Source organism: Chiloscyllium punctatum, chromosome 45 (assembly GCF_047496795.1).
Source record: "Chiloscyllium punctatum isolate Juve2018m chromosome 45, sChiPun1.3, whole genome shotgun sequence".
Lineage (NCBI taxonomy): Eukaryota > Metazoa > Chordata > Chondrichthyes > Orectolobiformes > Hemiscylliidae > Chiloscyllium > Chiloscyllium punctatum.
Window position 1 is genome coordinate 44,447,083 of NC_092783.1, and position 23,441 is coordinate 44,470,523.

At 40.1% G+C, this 23,441-nt stretch overlaps 1 long non-coding RNA gene across 9 annotated transcripts in view; it reads left to right on the forward strand.

Annotated features, from left to right (window-relative positions):
- The first annotated feature begins 7,194 nt into the window (after positions 1 to 7,194).
- LOC140467326 (uncharacterized) overlaps positions 7,195 to 23,441 on the forward strand; it is a 94,992-nt gene continuing 78,745 nt past the window's right edge. For 6 of the 9 annotated variants that reach the window (XR_011955414.1, XR_011955409.1, XR_011955418.1 and 3 more), the window contains exons 1-2: positions 7,251 to 7,427; positions 14,070 to 14,147. This is a non-coding gene — a long non-coding RNA (uncharacterized lncRNA). Of the gene's footprint in view, positions 7,221 to 7,250; positions 7,428 to 14,069; positions 14,148 to 23,441 lie in introns of those variants that run through there. The other 3 variants (XR_011955415.1, XR_011955416.1, XR_011955417.1) reach the window with 3 other exon arrangements.

The following is a 23,441-nucleotide window of genomic DNA, read 5'->3' on the forward strand; positions in this document are numbered from 1 at the left end:
CACGGGTAATAGTGTGCAACGAATAAGAGTGACAGCAGTGTTAATGGGAGTGGTGGTGCAGTGCAAACTGATACTTACTTTTTATAACATGGATGTTTTTGCATCCCTGCCAGAATGGTTCCAATCTTCTCTTGTGAGGTTGTAAGGTGTGGCGATCTGAATGTTAGGCACTCCTAGCCATGTGGCCTTGCTGTGCCCTGTTATGGGCTCAGTGCTCCTGTAACACAGTAAGTCAGAGGGAATGAGTGAGATAACAATGGGTGGTGCAACTCTTGTGCATGTTGCAAAAATATGGGGAAGTGTTCCAGAGGATTGTAGAAACAGTGTAGAGGACATGCAGAGTTAGTGACTTGGGACAGTGGGTGGGGGAGGGTTGCAATGACAGCAAGTGAGGGAAGATGTAGCATACATGAGTGAGAGTGGCAGAGCATGGGCCCTGGTGGGTGATGGGGTCTAGTGGCACAGATAGAGATGTATGAGGTAATAGAGAGAAGAGTGAGGCATTCCTGGAGGAACAGAGAAGGTCATTGGCTTTCTTGTGGCACTGCTGGCTGTCCCTCTATGCCCCAGAGATGGCATTGTCCTAGTGGATGATCTGGGATCAGGCTGGCAGGGTCTGGTAGCATAGACTTATGCTGTTTCTCCAGGCAGAAGATAGGTGGACTATCCTGCCCACCAGTGCTTTCAAGTCCCTGTTGCAGAATCATGGTGCCATTCTTCCTTTGCTGCTATTTTCCGATTCTGTTCTTCAATGAACAGGGCAGCTTCAGAACGCCAATGTTCATCCGGGTGCACAGCACCAGTTTAAAGATGACGCACATGCAAGGGATTCTGAACTTTTGGCAGATAGCCACTAAGTAACGAGTTGTTCTGGAAACAGTGTAGGGTGGGGTGAAAATTAGAAGTGAAAGATGCCATGGGGAGGAGTAGGTAATTGGTAAGCTTGGTAAGAACACAAAGCGAAAACCAGCTTGGCCTCATTCCAAAATCTCTCCAAAAAGCTTGGCGCAACTTGGACTTAGCACTCAATCATTATTTTGATGGTATTGTTTTTCACAATATTCTATAATCTCCTTTGCCAATAGAAACAAATAACGTTCTTGTAAACCCCTGCTGGCCTTTAAAATTTCCTGCTTACTAAATGGTTGAGCTACTACAGGTTGCCCACACAATGCAAATTAAACTGATCCCTAGAATATGTACATGGCCAACAAGTGAGCTGCTGGGAACCACTAACAGCATGTCGCCTGATTCACTGCACTGGAGGTCCCAAGCTATGGTCAACAGTGACCTGGGTCACTTTCAGCAGACTAGCAGATTGTTTGATTCATGCTCATGAATTCTTAGCATGCTACACGGAGTTGCAATTCTCTGTTTTGTTAAATAGTTCAGAGTGTCCAACTATGCAGTTGTTAAGTGGCTATTCAGGCTTAGACGATAATCCATTTTATTCCTGCATGGATTTTACATTCTTCTTTTGTTATTTTAGTTCCCACAGAGAAGATCTGATTTAAATTTGGTTTATAAGTCAGCCTATAAAAGCAATATTTTCTTCTTAGCTTACTTCTGCTTATAGCAGCTTCATAAAATCCAGATATAACTGATGGTAGCTGAGGAGGCAGGTAATTTTAATGAGCACGTATGAAAGACCAGCTACACAGCAGCAGTAATTTATAGTCCATTGAAAAGGAAAAAGGAAAGTTGCAGCCAAAAATCACTTTTCATCTGATAAGGACAAGAGACTATGGATGACATTGATTGAAATAGAAAAGATTGCAAAGGTATTTTCAACAATCTTTCAAATTAAAAGCAGATAATTAATTAATTGCATTCTAACTTTACACCCCATAGTCTTGCCCAGTTGCAGCTGGACCCCATTCTTTTGACAGTATGTGGTGGTGTGACTGATGTAGTACAGTATTTTGATGAAGTTGAGACAATTGTCAATATGCTTCATTTATGTGAATACATACCCTTCTTGTTACTATTTTCAATTATATTTGATTTTACAGTTAACCATTAAAATATATGGGCAGGGAAACAAAATTTGTAAATGTAGCTTTTTATTTACCAACAAGTTCCTTTTACAACCCAACACCACTTTCTTAAGCATACAGTAATTAGTCCCATAATAGGCATTCAACTATTATTGCTACCATCTTTGCCAACATATTGTAGTCTCTAAATTGTCAAAGAAATTACTCTTGCTCAATTTCATAAAATTAAATATCAAGACTTATGAAATAAAGATACCTGACTGTCTTTCAACTCACATGAAGTTCTGCTGTCAATCTATCATTCTTGAGTGTTTGCAGAGAATATTTTCATAGCAAACTGAAATTCAGCCTACTAATCAGTCAATATTTTTTTCTCTATGTGTGACAGTGTTACCTGAGCAAAGAAAAGGTGAAGAGCACAAAATATGTGAGGTTACATCACATCCTATTAAAAACTGTATCTCTGGTTCTACCTACCAGATTCTAACTTGCTTTGTAACTCTAATAAAAGGTCATTGAGTGAAATGTTAACTCTCTCCACAGAAACTGCCCGAGATGTATACTTCTAGCTATTTCCAGTTTTGTTACTTTACTTTTAATTACTTTTGTAAGTTTCAAAAATATTCACTGACCTGGTGAAAATTTGTCCCATAGGAATTTTGTCCTAGTGTTTTCACTTCAAGGTCTTCTTGTCAGTTATTTTCTTTGAAAATATGAGAATTAAGAATCGTAATATCACATATTTGCATGTTCTCACCTCTGAGAGTATTATATTTCTAAAAAGCTGACACCCTGAGCATCTCCCACTTATTTTGTTTTAGAATTCCCTCCCTGAAATATTCTGCCCCAACATCCTTCAAGAACTTCTTTAAAGCTCATTGTTTTAACTGAGCTTTATATCAACCCTCCTAATATTTCCAATTTGATGTCAATGCTTTTATAATTACTGTTTTATGCAACTTGGAATAATTTTCTGAAAAGTATCAAATGAGGAATGCAAGCTGCTATTAAATAATTTGTGTATTAAAATTGCAAATTATAACTTAGAATCAATTTACAAATTATTATAGTCCTAGACTCAAAACACAACTTTAATTCAAACTTGTGTCTGTCTCATGCTACACATACTAAAATTAGATATGGTTAAAAGGTATACAACTCCCCGTATTGGACCACAGATGGGAACCAGTAACATACAAAGCAGTGGAGCTTGATGACAAAATTCACAGATTTAGAATAAAGCTGGTCATCCTAACACTATAAACTTGTTCTGCAGCAAAATCAAACTCTGATTAAATGGTCATCAATCCAACTTCCTGTCTGAATGGACTTTGCCAAGTGCAAATTGGCTGCTGTATTTCCTTACGCAGTAACAGTGATTAAACTTTGAATTTGAGTCATTTTTGGACACCCTGTGTAAATGCTAAGGTACCATAATATGAAAAATTTGCCAAAATAACCAGTTACAACAATACAGTATCAGTGTCACTGTTGCAAAATAATTATTATTGTCTATGAATTAATGATGACTTCCTACTTATACCTGCTTTACTCATGAGATCGAACAAATCAGGCATTCTGCTGAAGAATAGATAAAACAAACTCGTAGCAAATTCCTGTGTACCAAATGCAGTGCCAACATTAATATTAATTGCCTTTTGCCTCAAGAACACAAAATGCAACTTAATCCTTTCTTTATGAACATTACTTTTCCTGTTGCTGAAGCCTTCTTCATTGAAAGGACAAGCATGGATATGATTTGAACCAAAGCTTTTTATTAACATTTCCAAGTATATTTCTCCTTCTGATAGCAAGTTCTAATTATTCCAAAAATGAAACAAGTTTTCATGGTTATTAAAGTTGTGGAATATTGAGTCCTGTTGTTTCTTTTGATCTTAATTACTGTTCTCTCTGGAGGATATTGCATCACTCTTGGTGATATTTACTGGAGAAACAGCAATGGAATGCTGCAGTTCCTTTGGCAGCCACTGATGTACACATTACTGTCACAGGAGGTCCAATTAGCTTTGAATTTTCCTTTCTTAGTCGAACCTGTTCTTGCTACATTACAAACTCCAATCTGTTGACTTTTTTTCTCCATTTCACTCAAACATTGACTGGCTTCCAATGACACATAAACAGAACAATTCCAATCATTTTGCATACACCTGTCTAAAGCATTCCATCAGGTCATACTCTTTACAAAGGCAAGGATGAATAAATATGACCTCCTTTATATTTCTCCAAATACTGATGCTGGCAAAGCAAGGTGGTCCAAAGTTGAATCTCTGCATGTGGGTGAGTGACTCCTCAATGGTGGGTGAGAGTTGGCAGCTCACTCAAAACATTAAGATGAAGATGGATCAAGGTCAAATGCTTCTTGAGCTAAGTTCTCTTTGTGCATGTTCCATGTGTTCCACTCAATTTGCAACCAAAAACAGATCTGGATGATTTTACCCCTTCACAATATTCCACTTCAAAAAAGAGACTTTCAGTGGTTTTATACACAAGCAATCAAGAACATGGGCAGGAATTTCCCAACAGCTTACAGGATGCCTCTCAAGTTCATATGGTCGTGAAAAGCCCACAAGGTGTGACAAACAGTTACTCTCTGAGGTGGGTATACACAAGTCAGGGAAGGGGATGTTGCTGCACCCAAAAAGAGAAGAGCGTCCAGGACTGCAGGTGTATGTCATTATTGGCTACCTCCAGGTAGTCCCCTACAGGCATCTGCACTGTTCCCTGTCATGTGCAAAGATCTGAAAGCCAACTGGAAAATCCCATTTCATCTCTGATAATTGCCCGTATGTGACTATCTGCTAAGTGAAGGGGTTACCCACTGAGGCAGGCAGGTAACCTTGACACTTTCCCACTCCTTTATCCTGCCTCTGTTCCTTTGATGCTGCCTGACCTGCTGCGCTTTTCCAGCAACACATCTTCAGCTCTGATCTCCAGCATCTGCAATCCTCACTTTCTCCTCTGGAGAAATAGTCCAGTGGCAAAATTGAGTCCAGGAATTATCCAGATTTGTTCAGAGACAGGCTCTACCATCTTATTTTTGGGACCTATACTGTAATGCCTAGCAAGCCATTTTACTGGAAAGTAAGGTAGGTGGCCTAAAATGTCTCCTACCATTCAATTCTATGGTTACATCCCATCCTTTAAGACAATTCCCCGAAATCAAGGCAACATGAGAGTGAGAGAAATTAAGCTAGTTCCTTGCCCCTTTTTCTTGAACTTTTGCATATGTGGAAATTGATATTTCTACATGGAAAAGTCTGGAAAATCAGTTATTATCATTATCAGTTAAGCTTTTATTAGTTTTCGTCTTTCTCCTGGTTAATCTCCATTTTCATGTTCCTCCCTTACTATTCAAAACATTGATGATAATTTTTTTCCATTTTAATCTCTTTTTTCTCCACTACAAGGAAATTTAAAAATACTGCTTTTCACTAGCCATTTGGAGGATTTCTTGCAATTAACTGTAAATATATGATACGCATGATTTACACTAATTTTTCTGTTTTATATCAATACTTTCTTGCATGATTTTTCTTTGTGTAAAATAATGACGAGATGTCTGAGTAGAAACAAAACGTACCAAGCCAAAAGATGGAAGAGTTCAGTATCCAACTTGTTCTCTGTTCAGAATACTCAATGGGACCCACCCTCCTTAGTACCATAGGATTCTATTGGGCGAAAGGTTTGGAGGAGGAAGGAAGAATATAAGCATAATTCAGCTACATAATTAAAACATGGTCAGTGTTTGTTTCCTCATTCAGTTCCATCCTGTTTTATAAATTATTTGTGTTCCTTGCACCATCATCCTCCCAATGCAACTGACATTCCAGGGCATCATTTAGGTTGACCTCTGGGAAACAGACGATAATGATAAAAGTTGACCTCGTCTCTCATTTTCCCTGCCCTTCTCTGTGAAAGAATTTAATTTCAGATTAGATCACTGCATTTAATGGACAGATAAGCCTTGGACGTCACTGTGTAAACAGTCACCATGGAAATCCATTACTCAATGTCTGCAGTCCAGAGAATTGGTTACATAATCGACTGTGAAAGTTAAGCAACCGTTAATTTAAAAAATACATTGTGCTGAACCTAAAAGGTTCATACATAGGAATTTCATATAATCCACTAAAATCCACATTACGTTCTACATGTATGTCAGTTTGCAAAAGCTTGATCCCTTTATTAAACTTTACTAAATGGGTGTCACTGGTTTCCACCTTGCCATCTTTCCTATCAAGAACTCCTTCTATAATTTTTAAGGCAATCTTGCAACCTTCTTTCTCGCTGGAGGAATAAAGATCTCCAACTTGCTCAAAAACAAAACACAGCAGATGCTGGAGATTAAATTAGATTCCCTACAGTGTAGAAACAAGCCTTTCAGCCCAACCAGTCCACACCGACCCTCCGAAGAGTAACCCACCCAGACCCGTTTCCCACTGACTAATACACCTAACACTATGGGCAATTTAGCATGGCCAATTCACCTGACCTGCACAGTTTGGATTGTAGGAAGAAACTGGAGCAGCCAGAGGAAACCCACACAGACATGGGGAGTATGTGCAAAGCCCACACAGTTGCCCAAGGCTGGAACCAAACCCGGATCCCTGGTGCTGTGAGGTAGCAGTGCTAACCACTGAGTCACCATGCTGCCCTGAAATGGATGGAAGATGGAAAGGGCCTGATAGCAACTGCAACATTAAAATCCCAGCTAGCTAATTCTTTCCTGAGGGTTACATTGGACCTCTTAGTGGTACCTTCCCGGATGCCCTTGAGGATACTTCAACAAATGTCAAGACAGATCAATGCAAAATCTCAAAAAAAAAGTGGAGGGAACAATTTGATTGTTATAATAACATCATACTGGAATAATTTTGCAGTTAACCCATCCGATTTACCAGAGGCAGGTGATGAGGGGATTGAGTGGTGGGTATTGTCCTGTGGTTGGCTGCTGGGAGTGGGGGGGGAGGTGAGAAAGGATGCGCGATGGCACGGTGTATTACAGTAATTTGGGTCCCGATCCCTGGAAGTTTCCATGGCAGCTGAAGGCAGTCACGTGCCCCACCGTGTTTTTGTTTTCAAAGTGCGTCACTGCCACGAGACGGGATTGATGGACAGCTGAATGGACCAACAGAGGAGCGCTCAGGCCACGGGATTGACGTCACAAGGAAGGTGGGCGGCGCCGCTACGCTTGCAACAAATGTGAGAATGTCAATAAGGAGGCGCGGCGGGAAGAGCGGGGATACTGTCAATGTAGCAATTGTGTGCAGGTGGGTTTCCAGTTCGCAACTTCTGAATACTGTTTATTTTCTGCTTTCTTTTTAGGGAGAAGAAATGATGCGGAGACAGCAAGAGAGCGGGGCGGGGGGAGACAAGCAGTGGCAGCGCAGTAACTAGTGGTCCAACAACGTGAGTGAATGTTTACATCACGTAACGACACCCCCTCTTCCTTAAAGGGGTGGGTTAAAGTGTTGAATCCGCTGGACATTGCCTTCCCCCTATATAACGCTGCAGTCTTTTCTATCACCTCCCTGCCCCCTTCATTCTCTCTCTCCCCCCCCCCCCCCCCGTGTCGCGCAGTTTGATGCAGCATCGTGTGGTAAAATCTGCTGCGTATGGTTTTCTAACTGTGTTTTCATTTCAGTTTAAAGATGCCCCTATCCATAGGGAGAGGGCTTCTTCAGGTGCCCTTCCTAAGGTTTGTGTTTGCTGTGGCATCGAACCCTGTGCATGGGGGTGAATTCATTTTGTATTGTACTGTAAGCAAGTGCAAGTGGTTTTGCCCAGCAATTGCAATATAGCATCTCTTGAATTTGGAGTGAAAGTAAGTTACATTTGAAGGTTTAAATCTGCAGTGTTCATGATGGAAGCTTAAGGAATATGATGGGATTTGGGAGGTGTTTCAATTTGCTTGACTGAATTTCATTTGTAACTTATCTTGTTTATGTTTCTTCAGATGTTTCTCCATTTTTGGAATGGAGTATAAACTGACGTTTACTTTGTTGATTATCTCTTTTATTCTCAAGAATAATCTGGTCAAGGCCATTAGTGTAACTGTCAGCCATGAAAGCTTAGTTTCATGTAAAAATCAGTCTGCTTGCAGTTTATCACAATTCAGTTACATTATATGCTTAGGAAATGTATTATTCCTTGGGCACAACTCATGTATGCTGTTACTATTCTGATCTGTTTTTAGAGCTGTAGGACTGCAGTGTTATGTAATTCTGAAAGCGATTTATTTTTTTTGGGAGATCTGAAGACGCTGGTTTAACAGAATGTGTAGCATCGTTGGCACGGCTTAATTGTACAGGGTACTCTGCGCAATTGATATGCTGCAGGTTTCTAGATTTTCCCATTTGTCAGCTTCCAATTTGTGATCTTTTGACTGCTGTTGTTTGATGGGCAGGAGGCTATTTCCTCTACAAGAGGAGAGAATTTTTGTTTTCAGACATGCACCTCTAAACCATCAAAGAAAGCCATTGAAAACTCTGTTATAGTGACTCTACAGTACTGCTGACCCTTGATATCACTATCTGAGTGGGATGAAGTGAGGATTGCAGCTGCTGGAGATCAGAGTCGAGAGTGTCATGCTGGAAAAGCACAGCAGGTCAGGCAGCATCCGAGGAGCAGGAGAATCGGCTTTTCAGGCAAAAGCCCTACGTCAGACCTCCATCACTATCTGAGTGGGCTAAGTGTCTTAAAGGGTTTGGAAAGCAAATGTTGAGGAATTTGGAGGGAATTTGATCTGAGAATATTAGAATATACCATTACTTTTTTATGCTGTAGCTCATCTGATTTACCTTCTCGAAAAAGTGATTTTTGTTTAGGTAAATGTGTAATGTATTATGTTATGACTCCCTTTTCACTTATCAGGGAAAACCTCAAGGGACATTGCTTGATAAACATTTTCTTTTTATCCACATCAATAGGATCAAACTTCATATTTTACTCAGTTTTTATCTTGATATACCTTTTTCCTTTTTATACTTGTGTGGAAATCAAAATTTTACCCATCTGTCTGAGGATCAGTAACTGTTTAAATATCATAAGTCAGGGAAAGAGATGACTGTTACAGTTAAAATAAGGTTTCAGTCATGTAGCCATTTTCCATCCTCGGCATTTCAAAATCAATCAATTTATTTTTAGTATTCACTAGTCACAGTAATTGCAACAGCATATGGTGAATATCGTAAAAGTTTAATCTTTAACCTGTAGGTGCATTGTAAATTCTTGAGAATAATAATTCTAGCTCCAGAAAAGTAAGGTGCATTCTCATTCCAGAGAGGCACAAAGTTTGGGAGAAATTGGGTAAACCAGAATATTTGGATTTGATTGTTAACTCCTGTGTCATTCTGTTTTAGTAGGAAAAGTGGGAAATTGTTTTGGGCAGGCCTGGTTTCCTCCAGTTGTAGCCTTCCTCATGGTTGGAAACATTACAACACCACTGTGGCAGTTAAGCTTTTTTGTTCAGGTACAAACCGGATTGGTTAGATTGTCCTGGAATAGGATTAGGACCAATCCACTTTGTAGAGAGGTTAACTTGTCCTCTGGAAGTGGGTTTAAACTCAAACTTGTTGTAGCAGAGAAAAGGAAAGCATATGGAAAATGTGAAGGAGCAAACAGAGCAATTGGATGTGAGGGGATGATTTTCAAAAAAAAAAGCCAACTTGCAACAAGGTTCTCAGGAAGGGTCACTTAGCCTGAAACGTTAACACTGATTTCTCTTCATAGATGCTGCCAGACCTGCTGAACGTTTCTAGCAATTTCTGTTAGTGTTTCAGATTTACAGCATCTGCAGTTATTTCGGTATTTAGCTTGGGACTTGTGTTGATTCTAGTTCTGGAATGAAATAGAAAACCAGCGAGGGCAAGGGATAATTGAAAAATAACTTATGGATGATAAAGAGTGAATGTGAGAAAGAAATGCATGTTTGATATGAGAGAGCCTCCACATTTTTAAAATATTCCAAAGAATGGTCAGTTAATTAGAGGCAAACAAAGTTTTCTTGTGGAGACAGGGTGTGATTGAGGTGCTAAATCAATGAAGTTAATGTCACAGTAGGAAAGAGGAAAAGAGGGTATATTGGATAGAATAAGCACTGTTAGCAGTGGGGAGTCACCTGGTCTAATGGAGATGTACCCTGGGTTACTCAGAAGACTGAGCGGGAATCATTGTGGCTCTATTGCAGTCTTTCATTCTGAATGATTGCAAATATTACAGCAATGGAAGAGAGAAGTAAATCCGGTAAATACATGTCAATCAGTCTAACATTAGTGAAAGAAAACTACCAGAGACCCCAGAGGGGATATTTAATTCTCACTTGGAAAAGCAATAACTGGCAACCAGCATGAATTTCTTAAAGCCAAATTATATCTGTGAAAATTGATTGGATTCTGTCTTGAAGTTGAAGAGAGGACTACAAAGGTGGTTCAGAAGATGGGTATAAATGTGCTCTTTCAAAAGACAATAAAATCAGAACAGATCTCTTCAGAAAATAGAAACACATTGCATTACGGGGACTATAATACCATCGGTACATAATTTATAATATTAAGAGTTAGGAAACAGAGGTGAATAAATGTCTTTTTAATTTGAGAGAAGAATGCAGTAGGATCTATCCGGGTTGGTAATATGTTAGTGGCTTTTTCTTTATACATAAAAAGCTGTACTGGCTGTGGGAATTCAAGTTTGAAGCATGTGGGTGATTCAGAACTTGAAAGTGTTGCAAGTAGTGAGCTGGACAGTCATAGCTCAAGGGGACATCAGTGGACTATTGAAATGGGCAGACATGTGGCAGATGCAGTTGCAGTGAGTATGTATGAAGTGATTAGCTTTGAGAGGAACAAAAGAAGAGGTAGTATAATCTGAACGGTGTTGCTTTGAAGAGTTAGCATACAAGAACAAAAGGACCTCCTGAGTACATATTCACAAATTTTTAAAGGTGGCAGAGTGAGTTGACAACTTACCTAAAAATGTGTATGAATACTGGCGTTTTAAAATAAGGAAATTGAATACAAAATCAATGAAATTGTGCTAAACCTTTATAGACCTAAGCCTTGGTCATTGTGTGTTTTGGAGGTCAAACTACAGAGGAAGGACAACACAGGTTGGTACAGGGTACACTAGGGAAGTACCAGATGAACTGGGGATGAGGGACGTCAGTTACTTGGAAGATAGAAGAAGCTAGGACTTCCCTCCAAGTAGACAAGACTGGGGATATGTAACAGATATTCAGAACTGAGGGATTTTAGGAACAACTGGGGAGAGACTTTTTTCTGACAATTGGGTCCGGAAGCAGAGGTCATATATTTAACGCCATTCTCAGAAGACCTAGAAGCGAACAAAGCTTATTTCATCAAGTAGTTAAAATCTACTGTGCATCATATGAAAGAATGATTGAATTGGATTCCATGGAAACTTTCAAAAGGCAATTTGGGACAGTTAAAAAGCTGGTGTTTGAAGCTGCATTGGACAGTTCTGGCAGAGAGGAACAATAGTCCTATCACTTGAATAAATGACTGAGTAATTCTGTCCCCTGCTGAGTAAAGTTTCACAGCTATTGATACTTTAATGCAATGCTGTAACATGTAAGGACAGTGTGAAATAAGGACCAAGGACTTTTTATATTCTCCTCTTTCCCTGCATTTTTGCAAGGGGTTAATTCATTGAGCATTGGCTTGTACCCCACTTGAATGGGTATTCTCATCCAGTGGCTCTTCACTATTATCCAGCAGGTTGGGATTGCAATTAGCTCGTTCCATTCTTAATAAATTGGCCATAGCCAGAAAATCACATGCATTGGCTTCTTTTCCTGCAGTGTGGGTCTTAGATGTCCCTTCTACATGTTTCCTCATGTTGTTATTTCAATCATAGTATCTATTTTTGGATTTAAAAAAAAATCAACCTATTTTCTAATCAACCTGTTGAAAAGATATTATTACACCCCTCTAGAGCAGCTGGGACTTGAACCCAGGCCCCTCTGTCCAGAGGGTCTGGGACACTACCATTGTGTCACATGAGGGCCCTCTTAGGATTTATTTCTGCATGCACATTGACAAAAAAATGCTGTGTCTTTTCAGCCCCTCTTTGACCCTTCCTGGGTTCATGTCCCGCCCGCTCCAGAATCTAAACTGCCTGATTAGATCATTTCTCCCTCCATTGTCTCTAAAATGTGAGATTGCTTGCCCAACATACAATAGTGGATGAACAGAAGTTTCCTCCAATTTAAATACTGACAAAACCAACAGCATTATTTTCAGTCCTCTGTTCTTGCTGTCATCTATTTCTTGATTAGATTCTCTACAGTGTGGAAACAGGCCCTTCGGCCCAACAAGTCCACACCGACCCTCCGAAAAGTAACCCCCCCCCCCCCGACCTGTTTCCCTCTGAATGATGCACATAATACTATGGGCAATTTAGAATGGCCAATTCGCCTTACCTGCACATCTTTGGACTGTGGGAGGAAACCGGAGCACCCAGAGGGGGGCCCATGCAGACACTGGGAGAATGCACAAATTCCACGCAGACAATTGCCCAAGTATGGAATTGAACCTGGGACCCTAGTGCTGTGAGGTAGCAGTGCTAACCACTGAGCCACCGTGCCGCACACTTGTGCTATCTATCTGTTTCTGGCCCTCAAATGTTTGAGACTGAATCAAACTATTCACAATTCTGCTACCTTATTTGACTACTATCATTAAGACATAGGAGTGGAAGTAAGGCCATTTGGCCTATCAAGTCCACTCCATCATTTTATCATGGCTGATGGGCATTTCAATTCAATTTGCACTCTCCCTGGAGCCCTTAATTCCTTGCGAGATCAAGAATGTATCAATTTCTGTCTTGAAGACATTTACCGTCCCGGCCTACACTGCACTCCATGGCAATGAATTCCAGATGCCCATCACTGTCTGGCTGAAGAAATGTCTTCTCATTTCCATTCGAAATTGACCCCCTCAAATTCTAAGGCTGTGCCCACATGTCCAAGTCTCCCTGCCTAACGGAAACAAATTCCCAGCTTCCACCCTTTTTAAGCCATGCATTACCTTCTGTTTCTAATAGAGCTCCCCTGAACTTTCTAAACTCTAATGAATACAATCCCAGGATCCGCAGCCATTTATCATATGTTAAGCCTACCATTAAGATGCCTACTTCCAGCCCTGTCACATCAAGCTCTGCCCTGACTCTCCTCATCTGCTGTTGAAACTGTCTTACTTTGTTACCTCTAGGTTTGCTTATTTTAAAATGTCTTGTTGGTCTCCTATATTCTTTCTTTGAAATCATCCATCTGTTTACCATCTCTCATATGGCATTTAATCCCAATGATCCCTCCATCTCACTCATGCTTACTGATCAGCTTCTGGTTAAGGCATATCTCAACAACGACGGGAATTTTAAAATTTTTCAAAGCGTTCCATAGCCTTGCCCTTTTTATCGTATTCTCCTTCCAGCCCTATAACTTTGTATTCATCTTATTCAGATGTTTGTGTATTCTTGATTTTAATTGTTCAGTTATTGCTCACAGTGTCTTCTGCTGATAGGACATTAATCTTTGGAATTGTCTCCCGATTCACCTCATCCATTTCCCCTCTACATTATTCATATAAGGATCTCAAAAGCATTCTCTTTGATCAAACTTTTGGTCATTTGGTGATGTGAATTTTATGGTAAATGTTTTGTTTGCATCTTTGGAATGCTATGCTCTCAAGGTGCAGTATGATGGCAAATTGTTTTTCATGTTTGTCATGTGTTATTAGCAGCTGTGCCCATTAGCCAAGCTTAATCCTATTCTTGCCCACAGTTCAAGCAGTTATTCTAAAGTCACTCCATAAACATGGAGGGTGACCTGTGTGAGCTGGTAAGAATTTTCTCCTCAACATCTATCTCAAAGCCACTAGTCCTAATTTAGCATTTTACTACTTTGCTTGGCATCTGCTTCCTTGATGAGAGACTGGAAATGGAATCTACAATCTCTTGCCTTCATGACTCAGTATTATACAGAGGTAGCGCTAAGTTACAGCAAATGCTGAGATATTTATTCTTGTCTTCCAGCAGCAGGACCTGCTTCCTCAGCAAGTTCAGCATGAGAAAACTGCAGATAGGCCAACACTACAGCAACATAAGTGCAGGGTAGGTAACCATTTTAAATTTTAGTTCCAGTTCCAAAATCAATTCCTGGCAACTTTTAAGGAGATTCAAGCTGGGTCTGAATAGAAAATAAGCAAAGTGCACCATACTTAGCATCTATATTACAATAATTCAATTTGTAAAAGCTAACAGTTGAGAAGTATACAACAGGAATCTAAACTTTAACAAATCAGGATCTTTTGTTTTTTGTAAAAGTACTAACATGATTTTACTTCACTTTTGGAGCTAGTTTACAATGTTATTGTATGACAGAAGGAAGCCTTTCAGATCACTGAGTTCGTTCTGGTTCTCCAGAGCAATCTAGATAGCACACAGGGACTGGGACTATCTACATAACCTTTATCTCTTCAAGTGCTGAACAAATTTCCTTTTGAAACCATTGATTATTTCCTGTTTGACTTCCCTCATAGGCGATGAGGTATGGCTTTTGGACTTCAGAATTTTAAAGAGAACAGAATTGCATGGATACAGGATTCGGTTCAAGTACAAACTTGATGTTTCTACTAAAACAACATCCTCTGACACCCTGATTTTTTTTTAAAAAACAAACTCTCTAAAGGACACAACACTTCAATCCTTTCAAAATACAACTTCTGCTCCCACACAGAGTATGCGGTCACTGTAACTTAATGAGGGAGGGGTGGGGAGGAGCTTTGAGAAACCACAGGCTAAACCTCATGTCTTGGATTTGGTTGATATCTTGTAATCCTCCAAACAAGTGGTCTTTTCAGTGAGAACTGTAAGTCCATGAGCAAACAATGTTCCTGACCCTCATGATTGTGGACCCTTCCAGACCAGGATCGTTATGATTTTTCAACATGGCTGGTCCATCCAGCATTGATTGTATCCCTGAGTGAAACTAACCATACCTGATGCTTCCTCCTTCAGTTGCTTCAGTTTCAGTCCTTTTTTTTTTTGTGAGAGCTTCACATCAACATTTCATAGCCATTTCAAATATTTTCCTGTTGTTCAGGAGGTCTGAGACCAAATCCTCTTTTGTGTATTTAGTGCGCACTCCAGCCAAGTATGATCATTGAAACAATGCTATCCTTTTCCATGGAGAAACCAGTCCAGTCAACATGATCAGTTCACCACGGGTCTAAACATCTCTCCTGTTGTCTGGTGATGATGCAGCACTTGGCCCTCAGGTGGACAAAGATTTAATTATCCATTTCCCTACTCAATGCTAAAGGATCATAGAAGCAATAATGAGTCACTGCCTGAATTTAATCCATGTATTTTTGCTGAGGGTTTTGTTTACAGCACTATGTCCATTGGTTTTGAGATTCTTTTTAATATTTCATGAAGTCCAGTTGGAGGAATTCCAATGCAATATCAACTCGAATAGTACAGAGTCTAAGGATATCGCCTAAACCGACAACTGCATAACCATTGCTGAAACCTCTGCTATCAAAATCCTAGGGATTGTTGTTGACCAGAAATTGATTAGGACAAATACCTGCTTCCCAAAGCTTCATCAACTATCAACAAGGCACAAGTTAGGAGTGTGATGCAATACTAGGATGAGCTTTTGAGCTCACCTAGTATTGCAACGGTGCTCAAAACTCTATACTATCCAAAACAAAGCAATATGTTTCATCAGCACGACATCCACAACACTAGGGATTACTTCCTTGCTGTTCAAAATTCCCTCACGGCTTGAGGGCAAACAGTGCCTTGCTTTAATTTGAAAGAGACGACCTACAAGAGTTCGGCACTCCCTCCCTACTGCACTGCTGTTTCAACCATGATTTTCTTACTACATTTTTTTTCTTATAGAATCCCTACAGTGTGGAAATAGGCCCTTTGGCTCAACAAGTCCACACCAACCCTCTGAAGAGTATTTCCCCCCCCCCCCCCCATGTCCATTCCCATACTACTCTACATGTACCCTGACTAATGCACCTAACCTACACCTCCCTGAACATTATGCGCAATTTAGCTTGGCCAATTCGTCTAACCTGCACAACTTTGGAGTGTGGGAGGAAACCAGAGCAGACACAGGCACAGGGAGAGTGTGCAAAACTCCATACAGATAGTTGCCCAAGGCTGGAATCAAACAGAGGTCCCTGGCACTGTGAGGCAGCAGTGCTAATCATTGAGCCACTGTGCTGCCCGCTTAATTCCAGAATTTTGAACAAGATGAGGGTGAGTCTGGAGGTGGGGAGCCATGAAAATTCATACCATCTGCTGGCCTGCACCATTCTTCCTGTAGGCAGTTTTCCTGGAGATGGGATCACAGTTGTCCTGGTTACTTGCCCAGGAGCAAGTTGTGGGTATTTGAAAGCCTATTAATGTTTGTTGATGAATTCTGAGTGAAACTTTCTGGTTGTAGAGGCTTTGAGGTACATGATTTCCCGCTTTCCTGACCCTAACTATGACCATGGTCATAATGTGTGGGAGGGGTCTCCCTCCCTAATGTTCATTGGATTGCTGATCAAATTTTAAAATTAAATAGAGGACAATTCAAAATTGAAGTGTTTTCTCTTTTGTCTTTTTCTCTCTATCTGTCTCACCTGATCAACAAATTGCAAGATGTTGATTGGACAGTAAACTCCTTCTCCAGCTACCAGTTGACTCAATCAGAGCACACATTGCCAGATGACTGTTAGTCACAATATGGAACCTCCATTGGTTCTGACCCAAGAAACAAAATGTCTGTAGTGTGGGACTTGAACATACAGCTTTCTGACTTGGGATTTTCTCTAATTCTGTATTACTTTTTGAGTAATGAATCTATCAAATCAACAAACATAAATTGTTTTTAAAATAAACTCTACCAATATACTGCACTTTTAATAAAATGAAAGAATGTTACATATGACAATATAGTACATTAATTTTGCGTACTTGAATGAATGAATTGATTTAGCTTTAGTGTCACATAAGCAATGAATACAGCGAAAGTTTATATGTTGCCACTTACAGCATCATCTTTGGTACAAAGGTACCTGGGTACAGCATCTTTAATCACAAGGCCGTAGAAAATCGAGAAATAAAATGTCCAGCATTGAAGTGAAGTATAACAATGTATTGAATATTGCCTTTTGAGTGAGAGGCATGGATTTTTAGCCCTCATCAGGATCCGGAAAAGGACAAACAAGCAGGAAATTTCACATTCAACTCCATGCTAGTTCTGGGTCTCAATCCGCACCTTGACCTTTTCCCATTCGTGGGATTAAGGAGAGGGTGGCATCTGCAGGGCTATTAAAATGGCCAGATCAATCCTATTATGGCCATTTAACAGGTAAACTAGGAACTTACCTCTGCCTTCAGGCTCTGTCAGGTGTTGGGTATATAACTTGCCTGAAGACATTAACCTTTCAGTGGACCAGATGGCCTTTGATAGCACTTCCGCTGTCCTTAATTGGCTGCCCTGGAGAAAATCACAGAGTGTTTCCCACCTTATGAAGGCCTCTTATCCCCATTTGAGTTTGATGGTAGAGTTCAAAGGTCCACAGGGCACATCCTGTCCAGGGTATCTGTTCACACCAAAATGTCAGTCAATGAATGAGAAGTAGTTGTGTTTTGCAGCTAGTAGATTCACTCAACATGCTGTGTAAATGCCAGGATGATCATTCATTTCATTTTGGTGGAGAAGTAGGGGATGGTTACATACAAAGTCAATCATGGTTACAGAGGAATTTCTTAATCCTCTCCATTCTGCAACTAATATATGTAGCCCCTGTTGAATGGGATCTCCACTGCAGATGAAACACTTTTTTTTCATGCTTTCTGGAGAAAGGAAGGATGAAAGTATGTCAGCACAGACCTAGGTTGGAGATGTCGTTGGCTGAACTATAGCAGTTGTTTGTTTGCCTGATGTTTCCAGTTTGAGATTAGCACATAACATTAGGATTATGTGGGGGTGAATAAGTACTGTGGAGCATACGAGTGCCCTGTTGTGGTTATGGGACATGTTCCGTGGTGTACCAGTGCTGCTTTATCAGTTAATTCTGAAATTACTGGAAGATCTCCCACTGAGACTTGTGCATTTGTCTTTTATTCAACCTTGCCAAGGACGTGTTATTTCATGTGTTCACTCTTGGATGTTTTGCAATGGAAGTAATTGTGCAGGAACACGAAGCTAGCTTTATAGCAGTTTGACATATATATCAGCAGCCAAGCAACCAATTTTGTTTAGTGAGACCTTTTTTATTCACCCAGTTGTACAATTTTAATGTAAACCTCTTTGAAATGATTCATTAATCCACATGTATAACTTGTTATTTTGATAATTATCGCAGGCATTTTTGTGTTGTTCACGTTACCGCTAATCATGATGCCAAAATTGGTTACCTCTTCTCCTGTCCACAAACTGCCATTTTGTGACATCTAAAAATAATACCTTGTGATTTCAGCTGGTAGTTCACTTTTTGATACCCATATCTTGTAATTAGATTTATTGTGTAGCCCTTCCTGATCTGCAGAACCCACTTCTGTCTTATTGTGTAGGCTAACATTCATTGCCCACCCCTAGCTGCCATAGCAGCAACGAGTCAATCACATTGCTTTTGGCCAGCTCAGATAAAGACGGCGATGTTCCTTCTCAGCTATTTATGACCATTGAAATGGTGACATGGCCATTATTTATTTCAGATTCCATTGAGTTAAATTTTACCATCTACCATGGTAGGATTCAAACCCATGTCTCCTGAACATTAGCTGGTGGTTCTGGATTGCTAATCTAATAACCATTAACACTGTCATGTTGTGACTATTTGGAAGTTTAGGAATTAAAAATTTCCACTTATATAAGCTTTTCATGACCACTGAGCAATTCAAAGCACTTTGCAGTCAATTAACTACTTTGGCATTATTGTTTAGTATAGGAAATGTAGCAGCTAATTTACATAAAATAATTTCCCACAAAGAATGATAAGATATTGATACTGGTATTTTGTTTATGTGATTGTTTTCTGAGGAATGAGTATTGACTAAAACAGGATGATCTCCCCTGTTCTTCAAGTCATTGGATCTTTTACATTCACCCCAAACAGGCAGTGGGTACTGCAGATCAGGAAGGGCTACACAATAAAACTAATTACAAGATATGGGTATCAAAAAGTGAACATCTCTCATTGTGCTGCTACGCTTTTGCAGAAGAACTTTCAATAATAAATGTGATATTTGCAAATTAATTTGAATTTTCTAAAGTTACTCTGGATGCAATTAGTGACTGGAATTGTCCTCCTATCAGAGTAATGTGTCATTAATAGTCACAACAGTTCATTTATATTTGCATTAGTGGTAATTTTGAAAGTTGTCAGTTGGTGGTCTGTCTGATCTTTGTTGCAACATCCCCTACATTCAGATTTGGTCTAACTGAAATTGAGATTCTGTGTAAATAAGACTACAATTCCCAGTGTGCCTATGGGGCCCAGAATGATCATATGACAGAAGGTTGCCTGACGTTGGGTTGCTATGGCAACAAATCATTAAAACAATGTTAAATATTTAGGGAGGGGAATTAATGTAAAAATCTGTTAAACATTTGCATTTAAATTTAAATGTTTTCTTAAGGTACCCATATGTCAATGACAACATTTTACAAAATAAGAAATTGTGCTAAGCATGCTGGGATTTGCCCTCCGATTACAGACTTAAACTAGAAGCTTGAAAACGCACTGCAGATTTAAGCTGTATATAGTAGGAGCTTTAAATTGCTTCATAAGCAGAAGTAATTGGAAGATTTGTTCTTTTATTAGCTGAGACTTTCTTCAGTTTTCAGAGTCTTATTAACAGGGTTAATAAGTCATATTTTCCTTATGTGTATTTGTACAATGATCTAAATGTGTGGATTTGAGAGCTTTATATGAAATATCTTGAATATATTTCACTACTGCATTTATAGTTGACAAGCTGAGGTTCAGTGTGGACAGTACATGCCAACAAAATTTAACTCTTCAGTGGCATTCACTAAATAAAAGATGATTATGCATTAACTTTTGTATTCTGAGATTGAGGAAATAAAAATTATATCTTGCCTGTATATATCTTATTCATCCCTTTCAAATATTTTGTAGGTTTCAGTGAGATCACCTTTCACTCTTTGAAACTCTAGAGAATATAGGCCCAGTTTGCCCAATCTCTCTTCATGGACAATTCCTCTATCTTGGGAACAAATTTGATAACTCTTCTTTGCATTCCCTGTAGGGTAATAAGATCTTTCGTAAAGTAAGGAGATCAAAACTGCACACAATACTCCAGGTGTGGTTGAACCAACCTTCTACAGCATTGAAACTAAACTTCACAACTCCTCACGAAAGCAATTAGATTGCTCCTTTTATTAATAAACACTAACGTGTTGATTTCAAAATTTTCAGTTTACCTGGTACCTCTTCACCACAGACATGCTATATCTCTGCACGTCTATCCCCTATCAAATGGTCTGAGGGCTCTCCATTTCTTCCTTGAGAGAAGGTCTGAACCGTCCCCATTCACCACTACCACCCTCCCCTGGCTGAGCTTGACCTTACTTTGACCAACTTATCCTTTAACTCTTCCCACTTCAACCACATAAAAGTTGTGGTCATGGATACCTGTATGGGCCCCAGCTTTGCCTGGCTGTTTGTTGGATATGTGAAACATTCCTTGTTCCACTCCTACTCTGGTCCTTCCCCAGGGCTTTCTGTGTTACATGGATGACGTCATATTGCTTCCCTCTCTTGTCTAGTATTGGAAAAATGTATCAATTTGTCATCCAATTTCCATTCTGCTATCGCTTTTACCTGGCCTATCTCTAACTCCTCTCTTCCCTTCCTCAACATTTTCTGTTTTTTAGGAATAGGCTGGCCCCTTTTATATCCATTAAAAACTAACTGACTTCCTCTGTTACCTTGACTCTCAACCTGCCTCCAGTAAGAACTTCATCACATTTTCCCAGTTTCTTGCATTTGTTCTGATGATTTGAGGGGGTCCTCTGAAAGATTTAGTTGTTCTTCTTCAACCGAGGACTCCCTGCTGTTGTAGTTGACAAGGCTCTCCAATCATATCTCACACTTCTGTCTTTCCCTTTCTGTTTCTCCATCTATTCCTACTTTGCTTTTTTTTTAAAATGAGTAAAAACTGTTAACAGTAACTTGTGGAGAGAAAGTGAAGTAGCAGATTTCAGGTCAATAAATAAGCTTTGCTAAATTGTGAATAATAGGAGTGTAAACGTTTTAAAAATTCTGTCGGAGGAGGAGTAGAATGAAATGTTACATTAGCACTAGCAAAGTGTAAAGGGAAATCCTTGCTTGACACTCGCTTTACACAGATGCAAGTTGCCCTCTGCTTAGTTCATGTCTTCCAGCATTCTTCCTCATTCTTGTAGATAAGAGCACTCCATTTTGTATGCCTTCGGAGTTGGGAATGGAAAAGGAGATGTTGTCTGGAAAATCCAAGAAGAATGGAATAGCAGAGTTGTTTTTTTTGTTGAAAGATGAGAGACTAGAAAAGATTGAGAAGAACTTACAATTGGATCATATCTTGTATGTACAACAATAGAGGGTAAAAAATACCAATGATATGTTCATATTTAATATAAGAGAATGGTGTATAACAGTAAGAAAGTATTGCAATATGGCAAGACTTTGGTACCTTTAATACTCTGTGCAATATTAATCTCCCTACCAAAAGGAGGAATTTTTAAAATATTCATTTGTGAGATTATGTGTCGCTGGCTAGGCCAGCATTTATTGCTTGTCCCTAGTTGCACTTGAGAAGATAGTGGAGAGCTGCCTTCTTGACCTGCTGAAGTGCCCCTGCTGTGAGTTGACTCACGATGCCATTAGGGAGAGAATTCCAGGATTTTGACCCAGCGACAGTGAAGGAATGTCGATTTATTTTCAATATCAGGATGGTAAGTGGCTTGGAGGCGAACTTGCAGGTGGTGGTGTTCCCATGTATCTGATGCCCTTTACTTTCTAGATGGAAGTGGTTATGGGTTTGGAAGGTGTTGTCTGAGGATCTTTGGTGAATGGCTGCAGTGAATCTTGTAGATAGCAGCAGTATATACTGAGCATTGGTGGTGGATGCTTGTGGATGTGGTGCCAATCAGGTAGGTTGCTTTTTCCCAGATGGTGTCAAACATCGAGTGTTGTTGGAGCTGTCCAGGCATGTGGGGAGTATTCCATCACACTCCTGACTTGTGCCTTGTAGATGGTGGAGTCAGGAGATGAATTGCTTGCTGCAGTACTCCTAGCTTCTGAACGGCTGTTGTAGCCACTGTATTTGAGATCAGTCTATTTGAGTTTCTGGTCAATGGTAACCCCCAGGATGTTGTGGGGAATTCAGTAATGGTAACACCAGTGAATGTCAAAGAGTGGTGGTTAGATTGTCTGTCTCTTATTGGTGATGGTCATTGTGTGGTGCAAATGGACTGCTTCAGTATGTGAAGGGTCGTGACTGGTGCTGAATATTGTGCAGATATCAGCTAACATCCCCACTGCTGACCCTTATGATGGAGGGACGATCATTGATTAACTAGCTGAAGATGGTTCAGCCTCTGATCTACCCTGAAAAGTTCCTGCAGACATATCCTGTAGCTGAGATGACTGACCTCCAACAACTACGCCCATCTTCCTCTGTGTCAGGTATGACTTCAACCACTAGAGAGTTTGCCCCCTGATACCCACTGATTCCAGTTTTTGTTAAAAAGGATATAGCAATTGATTCCTGAAATGAGGGCAGTCATGCAATAGGCATGTGATCCAACATTAATTGTTCCTTCTTGTTGGTTTGGAGGATGTGGTGGTGGTCTTCCTCCTTGACTACAGTCCATTTGCTGTAGATGTCCCTCTTGGCATCGTGTAGCAAAGTTCTAGGACTTTGAACCAGCAATACTGAAGGAATAGTGGTATATTTCCACATTGTGATGGTGACTGGCTTGGAGGGTGCTTGCAGGTGGTGGTGTTCCTGTGTATCTGCTGCTGTTGCCTTCTGAGATGGAATTGGACCTGTGTTTGGAAGCTGCCTAACCAGCTTCGGTGAATTTCTGCAATGCACCTTGTAGATACTGCTGCCACTGAGCATCAGTGGTGGAGAGATTGGATGATTGTGAATGTGGTGCCAATTAAGTGGACTGCTTTGTCCTGGATAGTGTTAAGCTTCTTGAGCATTGTTGGAGCTGCCTTCATCCAGGCATGTGGGGAGTACAGGGGTGTATTCTGTCGTACTCCTGACTTGTGCCTTGTAGATGGTGGACAGGCTTTGAGGAGTGAAGAGGTGAGTTACTTGCCACAATATTCCTAGGTTCTGACCTGCCCTTAGTGTGTGTGTGTGTGTGTGTGTGTG